The sequence below is a fragment of the Rhamphochromis longiceps genome, linkage group LG14, assembly GCF_057381845.1.
Source record: "Rhamphochromis longiceps isolate RC_006_pf linkage group LG14, R_longiceps_female_GT1.1, whole genome shotgun sequence".
NCBI classification, from domain to species: domain Eukaryota; kingdom Metazoa; phylum Chordata; class Actinopteri; order Cichliformes; family Cichlidae; genus Rhamphochromis; species Rhamphochromis longiceps.
This window is the reverse complement of record NC_140570.1, coordinates 12,172,918-12,190,148: the sequence shown is the minus strand read 5'-3', so window position 1 is coordinate 12,190,148 and position 17,231 is coordinate 12,172,918. Positions and strand designations below refer to the sequence as shown.

The 17,231-nt window shown below is 36.8% G+C and overlaps 1 long non-coding RNA gene across 1 annotated transcript in view; it reads right to left on the bottom strand.

The window, feature by feature from the left end:
* The window catches only part of LOC146653709 (uncharacterized), a 364,224-nt gene that overhangs the window by 240,321 nt on the left and 106,672 nt on the right, over positions 1-17,231 (bottom strand). The window lies entirely within an intron of this gene.

Below are 17,231 nucleotides of genomic sequence, written 5' to 3'. Positions count from 1 at the left end.
ATTGAAATGGACAACGGGTACGCGAATCAACCAAACACCTCAGTGCTCTATTTCAGCTCTAAACTGCCATTCAGCTCGAGTTCCTGTCAAGTCATTGCTTGGGATTTTGGTCAGGAACTGTATGAGAGCTTTTCTTTGTAGTACACAGCAGTTACTTCCAGGAGAAAATTGTTTTTTTTTTAATGTGTATTATATGTTAGCTTAGTTGATTCAAATAAAGTCAAAAGGTTACCTCATGATGTGTCTCTCAGTCTTGCATTAGTATTAGAAAAACATCTCTGTCAGACCATTAACTCTATTTCCATGATCAAGTTCAATACAAAAAAATACAGTGTGAAAAAATCCATAGATGGAAAGGGAGAAGCAATACCAAAATACATAAAACAATACATGTTGTGTTCCAGAGATTATATGAAATGTACTTTTTAGCACAGAGATGAACTTATTATTATTTATGAGTAACTTGAGCATCTTTGACACTTACAGTTCCTTCAATCAGCCTCTGTCTAAAAAGTTCTACATTTTTTTTTCAGTACGGTATGTCCTAAATAGGCTTTCCTTTAGTCTTACTGATATGGGCTAGACTTTTCCAGAGAGAATAGAAAACTTGCTAATTTATTCTGTTTAAAATCCGCTCATTAAGTCACAGTTTGGAAGACATATTGCAGTATCTAATGCAGGGGTTTAGCTTCCAGTCCTGACTTAGAGCTACACTCAACTAAAAGGATACTACTTGCAGATTTTTAAATTACATAATTAAGTTTTCATGGCATGTCATCGCCCACTCCAATTCTTCTTTGTATTTTCTCATTCCCATGAATATGCTTGCTAAACAGTATCAGGATCTACCCCTTGCAAAACAAAATTATCCACTTCAAATTTAAAGTAGAACCAACAGTGCATTCTTCTGCTTGCTTATGTTATTTCCATAGAGTATTTTCTCACAGTGGTGTCTTTTGTCATTGATACTGTTTTGCATTGATATTCAATAGACTATTCAGAACACTACGGGTGAATATTATTAAAATAAGATGGAGAAAACTATGTGTATGTAAAATGCATGTTTTAGCTCACGAGTAGACACATCTTAAGCATGAAACTGGAGGCAAGAGACTGTTGCAGTTTGGGGAGCAACTTGAATGGAAATCTGTAGCTCTACGAAACTATGTGAGGAATGGGTAAAAAAGTTCTGGTAGGTCTTTGTCCAGACAGGAGAGTCATATTTTTCACAGCTTTCCAGTGGCCTGGGTTGGAGTCTTTGTTGGGCCGATACTGGGCCCTGAGCCATATGTTTGACAGCGTTGGTGTAGTATCATCAATAAATAAAACTCTTGTTCTCTTACCTTCTGAGTTTCTTCTCAGCGCTGCTTTGGTTATGGTAACTTGTCACATTAAACTGATAAAAATGATCAAAAGTTTTTTTTAATGTTGATAGAGTTAAGTTTTGCTTTCTACCTTTCCTCTAGTTACGCAGTTGTCTGCTAAGGCCTTTTCCGATGAGTATTTGTCTATGACCAATAGGTTTTCTTCAAATAGATTACTCCACATTTAATGAGAACTTAAGAAACAGTAATTGAGTATGGAAGAAGGAAGTAAGATAAATATACCAAGAGATACTGAAAAAATCACTTTAATCTGCCTTAGGATAAAAGAATAAATACCACAAAGCAAAACATGTTTCCTTCTTTTTGCTGCCACAGCTATGAATAATTTAAATTTTTAATAGCTGGATGGATGGATGGATGGATGCATTAACTAGGTATAAACTGTTGTCTAGTCTGTCTTAGTATCCTTGAAAGTGTGTCAGTGACTTTATAGATTTTTAAGCTCTTTGGCAAACAGCAGATCTGTTCTAGGTTAGAATTTATCTGCTTTCATTAGCCATGCAGTTGGTCTACGGTTTGCCAGTGTTTCAGTGATCAGTTCAATGTCCACAGTCCTCTCATGTGTACTCAGTGTTAACTTGCTCTCATTCATGAAGAAAACATGATGCCAATAGTAGATCTGCCAATTCTCGTGTTCTTGGGCAAATGCCAGTTGAGTGCTTGATGCTGTACTGTGACCATACGTCTCACTACTGGCAATGCCATGCTCGTTTGGTCAGAACAAGCACACGAGTAGCACAATGGAGGTCTCTGGCTGTCCTTGCACAAAGGAGCAGATATCGGACCTACTGCTATGGCCCTGTCCAGCTCTCTTTGTGTAATGACCCAACTCCTGGTACCTTGTCCACATCCACACAGGATGGATGTGCTATACTGTGTGAGGAGCTAGGCTACCTGAGCAACTTGAATGAGAACCTACTTACTGTCTTATTCAAACAGTAGTAACAGGAACACTGTCAAAAAGTAACACTCAGCATGGATATATATAGAGAGAAAAACGGTGTGTGCCTACTACCTGCTAACCATTACTTTTTGGGAAGCTGTGGCCTCTCCAGTACACCTGTTGTCACTTGTATTTGCCCCATAGATGAAGTGAATTAACAGGAAAGATTGAGAACCCTGAAGTTTAACTGATTTTATACTGAGATTCTATTTTTTGAGCGATATAAAAATCTTATATGTATTGCATGAGAAATTACTCTCGTCTCAAACTATAATTTAACAATATAGTTTATTTGTAAGGGAAAATAACTTTTGGAAGACAAGTCTACAGCAAATGTGTTTTTTTTTCTTTTTACATTTGTTTAACATATCATACTAATCCTCAGATGTTCAGAAAACATATTGGTGTGAAACCTGACCAAGTGTGGAATCTTACAAATTACAGATCCCACGATCCATCTCATAGATGTGAACTGATAAGCAGTCCTGTATTTCTCAAGTGAGCAGTATGGCCTTTCATTAAAACTCCAATTGACTATGGTAAATTAATCGTGCAGTAACATACTCCATAGGGGAATCCTGTTAAGGATCAGAACCTGTCTGCACTTCAGGTTTTAGATTAGTAGTAATTATCTTTTACAGGTGGAGGTTAGTGGTAGAGAGGAGATGTGTGCATGTGCTATTGAAAATATTCATTACTATAAACTGAACAGCGAGAACCTAGCTTATTTTAAAGCCATCCCCTCTTGTTTCCCGGCCTCAAAGCTCTCTATGTTTTATTTATTATTTAGCAGTGTCTGTCACGTTAGTGGTCATCATGAATGACACCTAAGATGAACATTCAGAAATGGGTTGCGGTGGCTTGCAAGACCATATTGCTGAAAAGCAACTGCAAATGACTTAATTTATAAGAGAAGAAGGTTTTCCTTCTGCTGAACATTCATGTATCATCTCATACAAAAATGTGGTATAGGGTGAAAGGCTTGTCTTGAGTCACTCATTCATTTCATATGTATTGAATAATAACAATAAAACATATGGGAACCAATCAATAAAACTGCCTAATATGCTCAAAAAATTTGAAAAATTTCAGTGATTTTTTTTATCCTGTGTAAATTATATAAAGTTTTGCTTACTTGAGCTTGGAATATTTGTGTTTGGTTGTATTATGTTGCTATTGCTAGTTAAATCTTGACCCTGATCACCAGTTCCAATTAGTTAGTCAAAGTTAGCTACAAGTTCTCAGGATTTTGTTGGTTTTTTGTGTGTGAAACGCCAGCTCTTGAACCAGTTCAAGACTGTTGATGTTAAGCTGTGGCTCCAAGATGAAAATGCTTAGCCCTGGTACTGCCTGCTTCTTTTGTTCACAGAAAATCTTCCAAGGTGGTCTTCAACCTCTCTTCGTGCATCTACTCTGTACGCTGGCAACAAGAGCGACATATGTCATTGCTGCAGATTATTTGAGTTTAACTTCACAAGGAGACAGAGACAATGAAGGGCAGTTTATCTACTTCATCAGCAGCGCTGGGCTTAGCTTCTCAGATAACTTCTTGACCTCAACGTCACACACACACATTAAGAGAGAGAATTTCAAAGCCAAAATTTGAGAGGAACGCTCCCGCCACCAGACACTCTCAGATAAAGATAACATACTAGCTGATGTTTGAGCAACACAAACATTCAGCATGAATACATAATATGTCCTTCACTGCTGTCATGTTGTTCACAAGGACAGCCGATGCAGATGGATGATGCATGAAACATGAAACTTTCAAAGTTCACGGGAAGCAGAAAGTGTGACCAGCTAGATTTTCAATAATTAGGTAGTAACAACATGTTTCCTTTGAAGGTGACACAGAAATATTGTAAATGATCATTAACAAGCTTTTTACAATTGATTATAGATTGCTAAGAAAAATATTGAGATGCTGTCTTTCTACTTAAATGTAAGACTTTTGAAAAGCTGGTCTCCTGAATGCAACTGAAACATTTCAAAGTCTTGTCGCTGCACTCAGCAACATAGGGAAACAGATAATCAATGGTTATTTCGGAAAACGAAAACAGCCGACTGATTGTATAATATATAATAATATATAATTATAGAATAATGATCAGTCTTTCTAAATCTGAGAAAAGATTTTAAACATGTTTTTATGTGCACAGCACGAGAGAAAATATCAAACACTTTAAAGTACTGAGGAGTTTTTGATGTATACTAACACTTTAGCCCTTGAAGGCTTTTTTTTCCAGCCTTCATGAGCTGAATAAATGGCAAAATGAGAGCAACGCAATAGCAACAGCATAGCTGATTCTTAAATCTATATGGCTTTTCATCCCATGCTGATGAATCTACTAACATTATGCATTCGTTACTTTTTATTTCTTTTCCCTTCCCTCTGTTGTCAGCTGTTGTAAATCACGCCTGGTGTTCTGCTGTTGAACTGTAGAGTAATACTCTACACTGAATTAAAGTTTAATTAGGCCGAAGACACAAACAGCAACACCCACACTTGCTTCCCCCTCTCTCACACACACAGTCCTACATGATACACTGGGTGCTTTGCCACAAATGGGGGCAGGGTCTGCTCTGCAGTAGTTGGGTGGGCCGCTAACAGCCTATCAGTCACAGCTGAGGTCGAGGCTGTGGACTTCTATACACTCTATGCTAAAGTAGGTTTATAGGTCAACAAACAATAGGATTTTCACCTGCATTATATATTGTGCAAATAGACATTCCATGGAATGACAGTACACGTTTAAAAAAATTAGTACGATGGACCTGTAAGCTTTTATAAAAGCTACTTCTAGGTTTAAAATTAAGTGCTTCTCCTGCTTGCACAACTACCATGGCAGCATTGCATCGATGTCAGTGTGTAGGTGTGTGTTTGTGTGTGTGAACCATGCTGATAAAAGTCACAGTGTGAACCATCTGCTGCCTTTTCATGTTGGCTCTCTTTGTACGACACTAGAAGGTCACACACATCCATAAAAAATAAAAAAAAGTAGGAGAAAGTAATTGCGCGTACATATATGAGTGTACTCGATAGCTAGCTTCAGAAATAAACCTCTAGATGAAGAGACCTATGCAGTCCATAAACTGCTACAGAATAGTTAGTTATATCATCAGAGATTTAAAAGAGTAAACATGCTATAAGTCCTTCTGAATATTTGTTTTGTAATGATGCAACCAGTGATACATGCTATCCTGCAGAATCTGATCTCGCAAAAGAGTCACTGTCATGCAGATGCTGGTTATGACAGAAAGGCATCAAAAAGCACAGAGTGAATTATGGTTAGATGGTGTCAGTCTGCATAGCCATAGACCCATTAAAATGGCCATGCTCACCCGGGTCCTTTGCCTAATGTTGTGGCTGTTGGCCTTATGTTCTATTTTAGTTTTTTAGTATCTGCTGAGGATCTCTGAGTCACTGCCAAGGTTAGGTGAACAGCCTGTGACAGCGTTGGGTTGTGATCAGTGAGCTTGAAAGGAGCAAAAATCTTGATACAGATGAAAACTGTTTCATTGATTTTATGCCTTTATTTTATAATCTTTTATTCTCATTGTGCTTATCAACTATAGGTTCAAAATCTAAATATCAATTTCAGTCCGTATTTAATATTTACTAAAGTGAATTTACTTATAATGTATGTAGCCAAAGAAAGTGAGAACAGTTTTGTCTGCGACTCTTATCACTTAATAGTTCCTAACCCAGACCTCAGATTTCCAGGAACATAATAAATCAATTTTTCAATGCATTAAGTCTGCACATAAAGCAGTGTTCTTTTTTTCCCTTTTTCCTCACACAAATTTAGGTCTCTCTTTGAGTACAACCATTCCCCCTGTAGCCATTCAGCCAATAATTTTGGAAAACAGACCAATTCAGCGACTCCACTCCGAATAATTTCATGCTGCATTTCTGTTTGGAGATGAACATCAAGAGAAAAGTGGTGCAGGGTGAAGGGGAAAAGTCTGATCCAGTCAGATAACAGACAAACCTCTCCATTCATTACTATGGCGACAGCTGTGAAGGCGATATGCATGGGTAGATTAATGAGTTTTTGATCCAGTTCAGCAATTTCCCACCTAGCATGGTTATTATCATACTTCTACAGGTTTCATTCAATGAAAGCATCAAGACATAATCGCTTATCAGATGCAATGTTGAATCAGCACTGTGTGCGATTCCTCATGTGATCAGCAAAAGTGTCAGATAATCTATCAGAGGGTTTTGCACAACTGGTAATGAGAGCATTTCGACATAAATACAAACTGCAAGATTAAAACTTTACATTTCAATTCTTTCTTTTATGTTGACAGACATTCAGCAACAGATACAGGCATTTGCATTTTTCTGTCAAGAGCCAGATGCAATGGCAACATTTAACTTTTCAGATACTCATCAGCTTCACTACCAGTGTCAGTTGCAGATTATTATTTTTTAAATAATTATAAACGCTGTTCTTTCATCAACCTTTTGAAAAAGAGCTGAATCATCCTTCCTTATCACCTAGAGCAGAAAGGTAGGATGAAGAAAAGGACTGAACAAAAACAAGAAATGGTGGAAATGAAAATTGATTTCGACTGTCCTTTTGTTAAACCAGAGTTTCTGAGAAGAAAATGCTGATGCACTGCAAATGTGGTTTATACTTGATAAGAGAAAACACAGGGAGAAGTTAGAATGGCTTCAGGAAACAAAATGAATAAGAAGTAAAACAAATGTAATTAGAGAAAGGAAGGAAAGAAGAAGTGCTCTAAAATATACTGTCAGGTAGAGAGCAGTCTTTAATGAATAGATAAATAGTGAACATATTTTTTTCACATTCTACACCAACTTGAAACTCACAGCTTACTTCTTACTTCTAGGGAAACAACCCAAATGTCATCACTGCCCATACTCTTAATATATACAAAATCAGTTTAGTATCACAGCACATTGTAGGCGTAATAAATACATGTGGAAAACAATAAAGAACAAAAAGAGGTGCAGAGCATTAATAGGGGACCCCTTTTTGGCAATAAATGCATTGTCTGTATGTATGCATTAATGTTTCATTAAGTGTAGCAGTATTTTCTACTGTCGCCATTTAAGGTCTGTTTAAACCCTCTAATGCTGCCACTCCAGGGTTCTGTTGGATTACATGCATTTAGAGGTACTCAATGCTCATTTACTCTTTAACAGCACTGAAGAGGGTAAAGTCTCCCTATGTGTTCCTCTATCCACCATTTAGTTGCACTGACTGGCTATACAAATGTAGTAATACAGGGGGATTCAGTTTGCACAGTGATTATGGATGTTTTGATGGGGCACATGGGAGAAATATGAGTGAGGTTTCACAGTAAAACATATTTCAATAATAGAATATAGTAATTTTGCAATCCAAACAGCACCTGGCTGAAACAGACACCTGCATTTTCCTGCAATAAGTAAAAGTCACTTTTAAGTCCACTTTTACGCCTTTAAAACCAATTAAATTCAGAACTGCAATTCTGCTTTTAAGAAGGTAGAGACTGATAAAGAAAGGCATCATGCCAATGAGTCCATCAAACACAATAGCGTTTCAGTAATTTATTCCTCAGAGGTGTGTAGATGCTTAACTGTATCATATATAATGTCAGAGTGTCCCTCTCAAGTTTAGTAAAACCTCCAAAATGAATTTTATTGAATGACAGGGTTCACGTGGAGAAGCCCATCATCGCTCAGAATTTTGATGTGTTTCGTCCTGAGAGTTTTAAATACGCACACTGACTTGTTCTTCCTCATCTGTCACGCAGTTCATAATGTTTATCGAGATGTGGACTGTTAAAGGTTTCAGTAAATAGATATTTAAACAGCAACACTTCCGTAGGAAGAGTCGGTGTCAGTCGGCTGTGAGGAACTAAGCAAGGAAGAAAAAGCAATCATTGTGGCGGCTGCCCAGGGACTTCACACACTTGTTACACACAACAGAGCAGAATAAGAATGTGTAATATGTGTATGGTTACACTTTTATTGCAAATGCTGCTCCATGTGGATATTTAGGACTGCAATGATATTCAGCTATCTCCTGGAAATAAAGGTCCAGTGATGGACTCTACTGGACTAAACCGAAAAGAGGGTTCTGGTTTGCTTTGTGTCAGAGGGAAGATGTTTTTAAACTCAAGATTCAGAAAGAAATAAAGCTGTAATAGCTGAGTGAACTCAAGTATAATAGTTATGAAAAAAAAAGCCATAAATCAAGTGTTCTCAGTAGGTTTACAGGTAATGAGCAGGGGTCTAGTGTGATGGAAGTCACTGGGGTGGAGTCACTAGAAATAGACAGAGGAGCTTTTTATTCAGGACAGAGACCAACAGCAGAAGAAACTGGAAAACTGGAGCTCCAAGAGTCATTAGCATCAGAGTATAAATACCACACAGCATCTGTAGCTTTACTGCAAAAGGCCAGCACAGAGTGGTGACAGTGAGCCTGATGTGGTGCTCAATGTGCAACTTTTCTTAACCATGTCCTGTGGCTGATAAATGGAACGTGAAGCCTCTTTTCAGAATGACCATGAAGAGCTCAGTGCTCAGCTGCTCTTTGGCATTTTAATCACAGAGTTGCATTTCAGTGTCAACAGTAAGTAGGCACATCATCACTGGTCATCAATTATTGTAGTAGTACATCATCACCTTCAAAATACTAATTTAAAAAAGAACAACGGAGATATTTTTCATCAAGCTGTTATAGAAAAAAGGCTTATTTAGCTAACTGTCTTCTAATCACACATCTTCTGCGTGGCAAATGTAGGTGTAACTTCATTACAAGAGGCTAATAGGAGTCTTATTATCTAATTACACCAGTCATTATTGTCATTAACCTGAGGGGCAGTTTATGTTACGCCCAATGGGATTTTAATATTGCAATATCAGGAGGAATTTTACACATTTTCTGAAAGTCAATCACTACACTACAATCTTTGTGAAACCTATCTAGGATTACCTGCCTTACATATATTCCCAGATTGACCAGCATTATCTGGAAGGTTTCTTATCCAAACTTTTGGTGGAGAACGGAAACACTTAGACATAGAAATTATTTATGAATGAAAACACTTGCAAGTCAGAGGCATTTACTTTGATCTGCAAGTGTAAGAAGTCATTGTTCTACACTTTGGAATTAAAGCAGATTTCTTTTTCTCTAATGAACAGTAGGTAATGATTGTTTTTACCTACTGTGTGATGTGCTCACTGTAAACGCTGGAGAAACTGTACTGAAACTGCTACATTTTCAATCCTACATCATGTATTATTAATTAAATTAATAAAGTCTACAGGACCTCTTTGCACTTTAAAGAAAGACTTAAGGCCTCAATCTAAGAAAATATTGCACATGTGGTGCAAATTTGGATAAAAAAAGAAAAGAATCTGATGTGCAAAAGCTTCCAGTTCTGGGTTTTGGTGGTTTTTATTTCTCCAGGATTTTTGTTTTTAAATTCTAACTGAAGGTAATTTTAGAAAAACAAGGGTCAGGGCAAATATCTGTTTGAGAGTTAAACTTGTTGACTAATAATAAAGAGGAATGAAGATTATGTTGTTCACTATGCAATTAACAAAAAATATCAGGCATTGAATATAAAAATGAGCCACAATCATTGCTTATCAACCTCTTTTTGTTGTCGTAGGATGTTTATTCTTAATATTCTTTTTTTCTTTGGTGTTTACCTTGGTCAGAACTTGTCAGAAAAGTGTTGCCATTGAGAATATGGATTATGCAACAAGTGTAGGTGTAATAAGCTTAAGCTACCAACTCACACCTTTTCAGTCTAGGATTTGTGTTCTTCCCATTCAATTCAATTCTTGATTGTCAACATTTATTTGATTACTTAACTTCTTTTGTTGTTGTTGTTTTGATTTTTTTGCCTACATGATTTACTTTACTAATAGGGAGCGAGAGAAAAGCGTCATTGCTTTTGCCACAGAATCGGATCTGTTCACACTCATTTATAAAACTCATTCCCCATCCACACTTTACTTCTTCTTTTCACACTTTTCTACTCTGCCTCAGCACTTTTTTATGTTATGTTTTGTGTGATTTTAAGGTTCTATCTTGGATTAATTTTCCAAATTGTATGCAAATGAGTGTTGGCTGAGCCACTGTTTTCTCTGAAGAGAATCCTATAAGGTTCTCATCCTCAGAGTTCAATGGATCATTTACAAATGGCTTTTCAAAGTGCAGACATTGAAAGGGAGAGGGAGGCACTCAAAGGACTAATTAAAAAAACATGCCCATCATTATATTTGTGCATGCTGGCTGAGCGCTTTGTGGAAAAACAGATTTTGCATTTAAAGCAGCTAAGACATTTTCTTTCGCTTAACAGCTTTTTGCCCTCTGCATAGCACTTCTTTTACCTGGAGCCTGTTTTACTTGGTAGCCCAGCTGTTTTTACTGCATTAGATTGTTTCTCATTTATTTATTCTTTGTTGAGAATGAATGCATATAAATAAAAAGGTAATAATTGCAAGCTCTCTACTGTCATAAACGTATTTCTACCTTTTCAAAATGAAACTGAGCTACCATGTTTCTCACATATTGAGTTTTATATTTTCAGGGACATAGAGTTCTTATTAAAAATTAAATGCATTTTGATCTTGATATTGCTGAGCTAGTGTGTTGTGATTTGTAATACTCATTTTGAAAATGCGGCATTAGCTCTGTAGTCTCTGTTTTTGCTGCTTCAAGTTGTTCTATCTTCTTACATTGACAGTGCCTAAAGAGAAACCAGGCTAAGCTGGCCGGCCACTCATTTGGATGATGCAGCGCACATTCTGTTTTTGCTAGGATTAAAACTTTGACTTAATTTAATTAGAAAGCAAAAAAAAGTCTCCAGTGCTGTGTAAGGCAGCCAGTTTTGTGCATTAACTTTTAAAGTGGAGGTTTTAGTTAGATGATTAAGTAACAGACTTTTATACCTGGTAGTTTATGCATTTAAATTAGATGCTCCAGTTATCACATTAAGATTTAGGCTTTCACTTTTTCAGGCCATTTTAACACAGTAAATAGGCAGTTAGTCATGATATACTATACATACTGTATAGTTGTACAGTAGCAAATAGCAGATAGGTATTCTTCATTTTGTGCTGTCAGGCGCTATAAAGATCACTTTTAACTCTAAGGCGAAAAATACACACCCCTTTTGGTACAACAACCTAAGAAATCACTGGATGTTTGCTTTCTTAAGAGTCAGTGAAGTTGAAGAAAAGAGGTGAGTGTAATACGGGATTACAGGATTAAAATTTTTGACTGGCATAAGTCTTTATCCACTAAAACATGCTCAGACATCAAGTTTCTAATAATCACTCATTCATCCAGTTGTGAATAATAGCCCTGTTATGGTGTTACACTTGTGGATTCCCATTTCAATGAATTCCTTAGATTCTGTCACCTGTTTTTGGAAGATGAATGGACTGCAAGTGTTTACTGGAAAGACCAGAATATTTGCTTTGTCTGTTTATTTGATAAAGACCAGTAACAGATAAAGTGTTGTCACATTATCTTATGGGTTATGATAGCAGTGTAGTATTATTATAGTATTATTATAGTATCTTTGCTTAATTACAACAAGTGTGCCTGGAAGTGCAAGTATTCTGAATTTACCTGCATTGTGTGGCCACACAGTAGTGATGGAATTTAAGGCAGTGAATAGTTCAAGCTGAAATCTTTGCTGCTTGTTTGTGCAAATTTGTCCCAGATTAAATTCTTAATAAGCAGTATTAGGGCAGTACAACCAGACAGACAAAAATTTTAGCACAACTCAGTCTGGACAACAATTTGCTACACAGAGAGATCTCCGTATATATATATACACACGCGCGCACGCACACACACACACACACACGCACACACGCACGCACGCACGCACGCACGCACACGCGCGTTATACCAGTATATGTCTTCTGTCTTCCTTCCCATAATCATCAAGTGCTTGGTTAAAGATGCTTGTCTGGTTGTTTGTAGGAGTATTAGCTTACTATACAATAAAGCACTTGAAAGCACTGAAAAATACTCAACTGAAATTTATTGGGCATATTGATATTGCAATGAATGAAATATCTTTACAATATCAGCTGAAAGACAACCAAGTGTCTGCCAATATATGTATATGACTGCATATCATTAGTTGGTATGATCCATGGATAGTGGCGTGCGAAATGTAGGGACTTAGTGGACTGACGTGGGATATTTTCAAACAAGCTGACCTGCAGAAATGAACAGTTTCATCTGTTTGTTTCTGCAGCCTCCAGGTTGTCTGTTATCCGTCACACACTTGAGTACAGCATACTTTTATTTGTGAAAGTATGTGAAAAATCTAGGCACCACTGACACATGTATAGAGTATTAATGATACTGGCTGTTAGTCGACAGTTTCACACACTTAACCTACTTCTCAATTTACACACAATCTCATTCTCCTGTTCATGTTTCAGTACTAATATTAAATTACACTTAGTTATTGCAGTATGTCCACACAAAAACTAACACACACACACAAACGCACACACATTTCTTCGCATCATATCTCCTCACTTGGGCTTTAGTTTTGGGAATATAGCGGCTACATTTGTATTCTAAATTAATAGCGGGTATATTTATCCAGCCTCCCTGCAAGAAGCATCAAACAGTCTTTTATCTCTAATGTGTCCCCTGAACAGTAGCACAGCTCACTGCAGTATAATTGATCCTGGTATTGTTTCAACCCAGATTAAATAGGATTAAAAAAGAGACAGCATTATCTTAAGAACAACATCAACAATGCACAAGTTTACTTTAAAATCAAATTCATAACAATATTATACAACCCCAATTCCATAAACATTGAGATGCTGTGTAAAATATGAAAAACACATATTTTATTCACAATAGAACATAAAATAAAAAGATAAAAAATTTACATTGAGACGTTTTTATGTGTCTTGGAAAATATTACTTCATTTTCAAGTTGTTGTGAGTGATACATCAAAAAAGTTTGGACAAGAAAAAAAAGAGGCTGGGAGTGTAAGTATTACTAAAATCAGTCTGAGGAACATTTTGCAACAACTTAGTTTACTTGCCAACAGGCCAGTGACACGATTGGGTATATTCTTAGCATATATAATAATTGATCATTTTGTTAATAACACAAATTTATTGTTTTCTGAAGGGTCTCTATAACATAGAGGTCTAATGTAATATTGTGGCAATCCACACTGTTTCGTTATTGTATAAATATACAAAAAGTGGTTGGACTTTACTATAGGCCGTTATAGAGAGCAGGTCTGACATTGATTTAAATGTGTTTGGCAAGACAGTCTGGAGTAAATGATATGAGCTGTTGAACCTGGTTGATGTGACATTTCTGCCCTGCTCAAAATTAAGGGCCTTGAAGCAATCAAAGATTAATGAGCATATTACACTCTAAGAAATGAAACATGGGCTTTTTAAAAATTAATTCTTAGTTTTATGTTCAATATACTTAAAATTGTTAATCTTATGGGTGTAATTAATATTTTTTAATTTGATTTAATTAATTCTATACCGTTTTAATGTTAAATAATATTGATATTTCCAATTTATTGAACACATTTAATTAAATCCAAAGAGCCCTTTCCACATCCTTTCTGAGCATGCGCAGAGAATGAAAAAAATCTTCGCGCATACGCATTGACCTTCTTCATCTACGCCACAGCGTGCTTTGGTCACGTGTCTGGAAAGAGGGATTAATCACTATTCATCCGTTGGAGTTAAGGTAATTTCTTCCTATTTTTAATAGAATATAATTTAACTAGTACTTTGTGATAATATATGGCGTATATTTTTCCGGTAAATATGTGGGCAGTATGTGTTCTGTAGGTTGGAGCTGTGGAGATTTGAGCTGTGCTCCAAAAGTGCATGTTGGAGGTACCTAATGCTTTCATATTATTTACTTTTTCCTTAATACGCAATTTTACATTTTGAATTCTCTTATTTGGTCTTTTAGGTTATGAATGTGGTGTTGTAAGCTTTGCTCTTTAAGTGTATCTAAAAGGTACCAAATTCTAAAACACTTGAGACTTAAACACTCCATTCTTGGTCTGTGACGCTCATATCCGTGCATTTACAGTCATTGTCCTTGTACTTTCAAAACATGGGGTGGTCTTAGGACTCATCTAAGTCGTGCACATGTTGCTAAGCCCTCTCACACTGTAGAACATGTTATTTTGACTTGTCCTTCTTGTCCTGAAAGCCACATATCAACAAGCAGAGAATACTTCCTCCATATTAATAAACATCTCAAGAGGTTGGAGACAGTAGATTGTGTTTATCAAAATTGTTCTTTCAAAACTAATGTGTATGGTACTTTCCAGACACACAAGAGTAGAAAACATTCTTCATGCACGCTAAGAGATTTCAAAAATGAAATAGTGAAAAGAACTGAATTTACAAGTAAGAATGATCTTTCTGAGGAGTCTGCAGATGAAGGGCCCTCTGACTTGGATTGTGAAGCTGGTGTAGTTAGTGAAAATTTGGAGGAAGCTGTAGTTAAAAACCTTGCCTTGATTTTGTTAAAGTTGGAGGTCTTTTCACATGTACCAACATCAGCAATTGACAATTTACTCGAGGGACTACATTTTCTATTCACTACTTCTGCTTTACCCTTAACAAATAGCTTAACTTTGGCCGTTCTCAAGGAGCATAATATTGAGGTTAGTGCATCGCTAGTGAATGAGTTGTGCACAGCATTATACACTGGAAATCCACTACTTAGAAGTATTGCAAAAGGAGGATCACTTGAAACAACATTTAAGCGCAAGAAGTTTTACTATGAAAAGTTTAATGTTGTTGAGCTAGAGGAATATGTTCTAGAGGAAAAAACAAAAAAAAACCTTTCAATATATTCCACTGCTAAAGTTATTGGAGCAGTTACTTCAACGTGAAGATATTGTTGGAAAGCTAGTTGAAAACTATAAACGGAGTAATTCAAATTCACAACTGCTTACATGTTTTCAGGACGGTGAGAATCAGAAGAACAATTTTTTTTTTCAAGTGAAGAGCTCAGAATTTCATTATGCCTATATATTGATGATTTTGAAGTGTGCAACCCACTAGGAACATCTCGCAAAAAACATAAACTTTGTGCGGTTTATTGGATTCTGGGCAACTTGCCTTCTGGTTGCAACTCTGCCCTTTCTTCAATCTACTTGGCACTGTTGTGTAAAAGTGAATTAATTAAATCTTTTGGTTATGAAAAAGTATTTGAGCCTCTGCTGTGTGATTTAGTCAGACTTGAGAAGCAAGGTTTATTCGTGCCCCTCCTTGGTTCGGTTATCAAGGGTACAGTTCAGTGTGTCGTTGCTGATAATCTGGGGGCCCATGGGCTTGGAGGATTTGTGGAGAATTTTTCAGCTAATTATTTTTGTCGTTTCTGTACAGCCCAGCTTTCTGATATAAATACGTGTGAGGTAAAGACAGGATCATTTGAACGAAGAACAAAGGAAAATCATCGGCTTCATATCAAGACTGCTCAAGAACAAGGTGTGAACTGTTTAGGTGTAAGAAAATCGTGTGTTTTAACGGATAACCTCTCGTATTTTAATGTTGTTACTGGTTACCCTCCCGACATTGTGCACGATTTCTTTGAAGGAATCGTTCCTGTCGAGTTGGCCCAGTGTATTGACCTTCTCGTGTCAAAAAAGTATTTTTCTCTCGAACAACTGAACAATCGTATTCGTTCTTTTCCTTACAAGGAAGGAGATAAAACTAATCGCCCCACTGTGTTATCAAAAGCTGTAAGTAAGAAGAAGAGACGTTCTCTTGGGGGTAACGCACACGAAAACTGGTGTCTTATTCGCTTGCTTCCTTTTATCATTGGACCAAATGTCCCTGCTGATGAACCAGCCTGGCTGGTTATTTTAGACTTAAAAGATATTGTCGAGCTTGTAGTAGCTCCTGTTCACAGTCTTCAATCTGTTGCATATTTGGAATGTAAGGTCTCAGAGCACCGAAAGCGTTACCAACAACTATTTCCTAACCAAAAACTGATGCCTAAACACCACTTTATTGAGCACTATGCAGAAATGATCAAATGTTTTGGTCCTCTTGTCTCGTTATGGACGATGAGATTTGAGGCCAAGCATAGTTTCTTCAAACAGGCTGTTCGGAACATCAAAAGCTTCAGAAACATAGCCGGCTCTTTAGCTCGTAAACATCAGTTAATGGTTGCATATAGAATGCTTTGTCCTGATGATGAAAACTCTACAGATGTTACTCGCGTGACAGAAGTGCCATTGGATGTCCTTAAAGACAATGTTGTGAAAAGTATCTCTAACAAACATCCAGACGTGACTGCTGTTAACTTAGCCACTGGCGGTTTTGTAAACAATATTCAGTACAAAAAGGGGATGATTGTTGTGCACGGATCATGTGGTGGGCTACCAGATTTCTGTGAAATTCAACATTTGTGCATTATTAAAAAAGAGACCCTCCTTATTCTGAAAAGGCTAAATTCATGGTACATGGAGCACTATAGAGCTTTTCACCTACAAACAACAACAGATGTTGTTGTTGTATCCATGACAGAGCTGGCCGACCCATACCCTCTATGCGACTATGAAGTGGGACACTTGCGGATGGTCACCTTAAAAAGACATATTCACATTGGTAATTGTTTTATTTGCTTTCACTCATTGTTAGGTAAACAAACATTTGTGGCAACAAGTGCAATACAAATAAAAATGTCATGTTCTTTAGACTGTATTGAGTAGTGTTTCATGATCCTGGAATTATCTATGTATGTATTTAGAAATATTGTCTGCTGGACAGTATTTCTTAAAAAAAAATCCCAATGGATAATCTATGCACTGGTCTTGTTTTTCAGCTTGAAGAATGGCTGCTACTTTGAGGGTGATACTTGGAGTGGACAATTCATCCAAG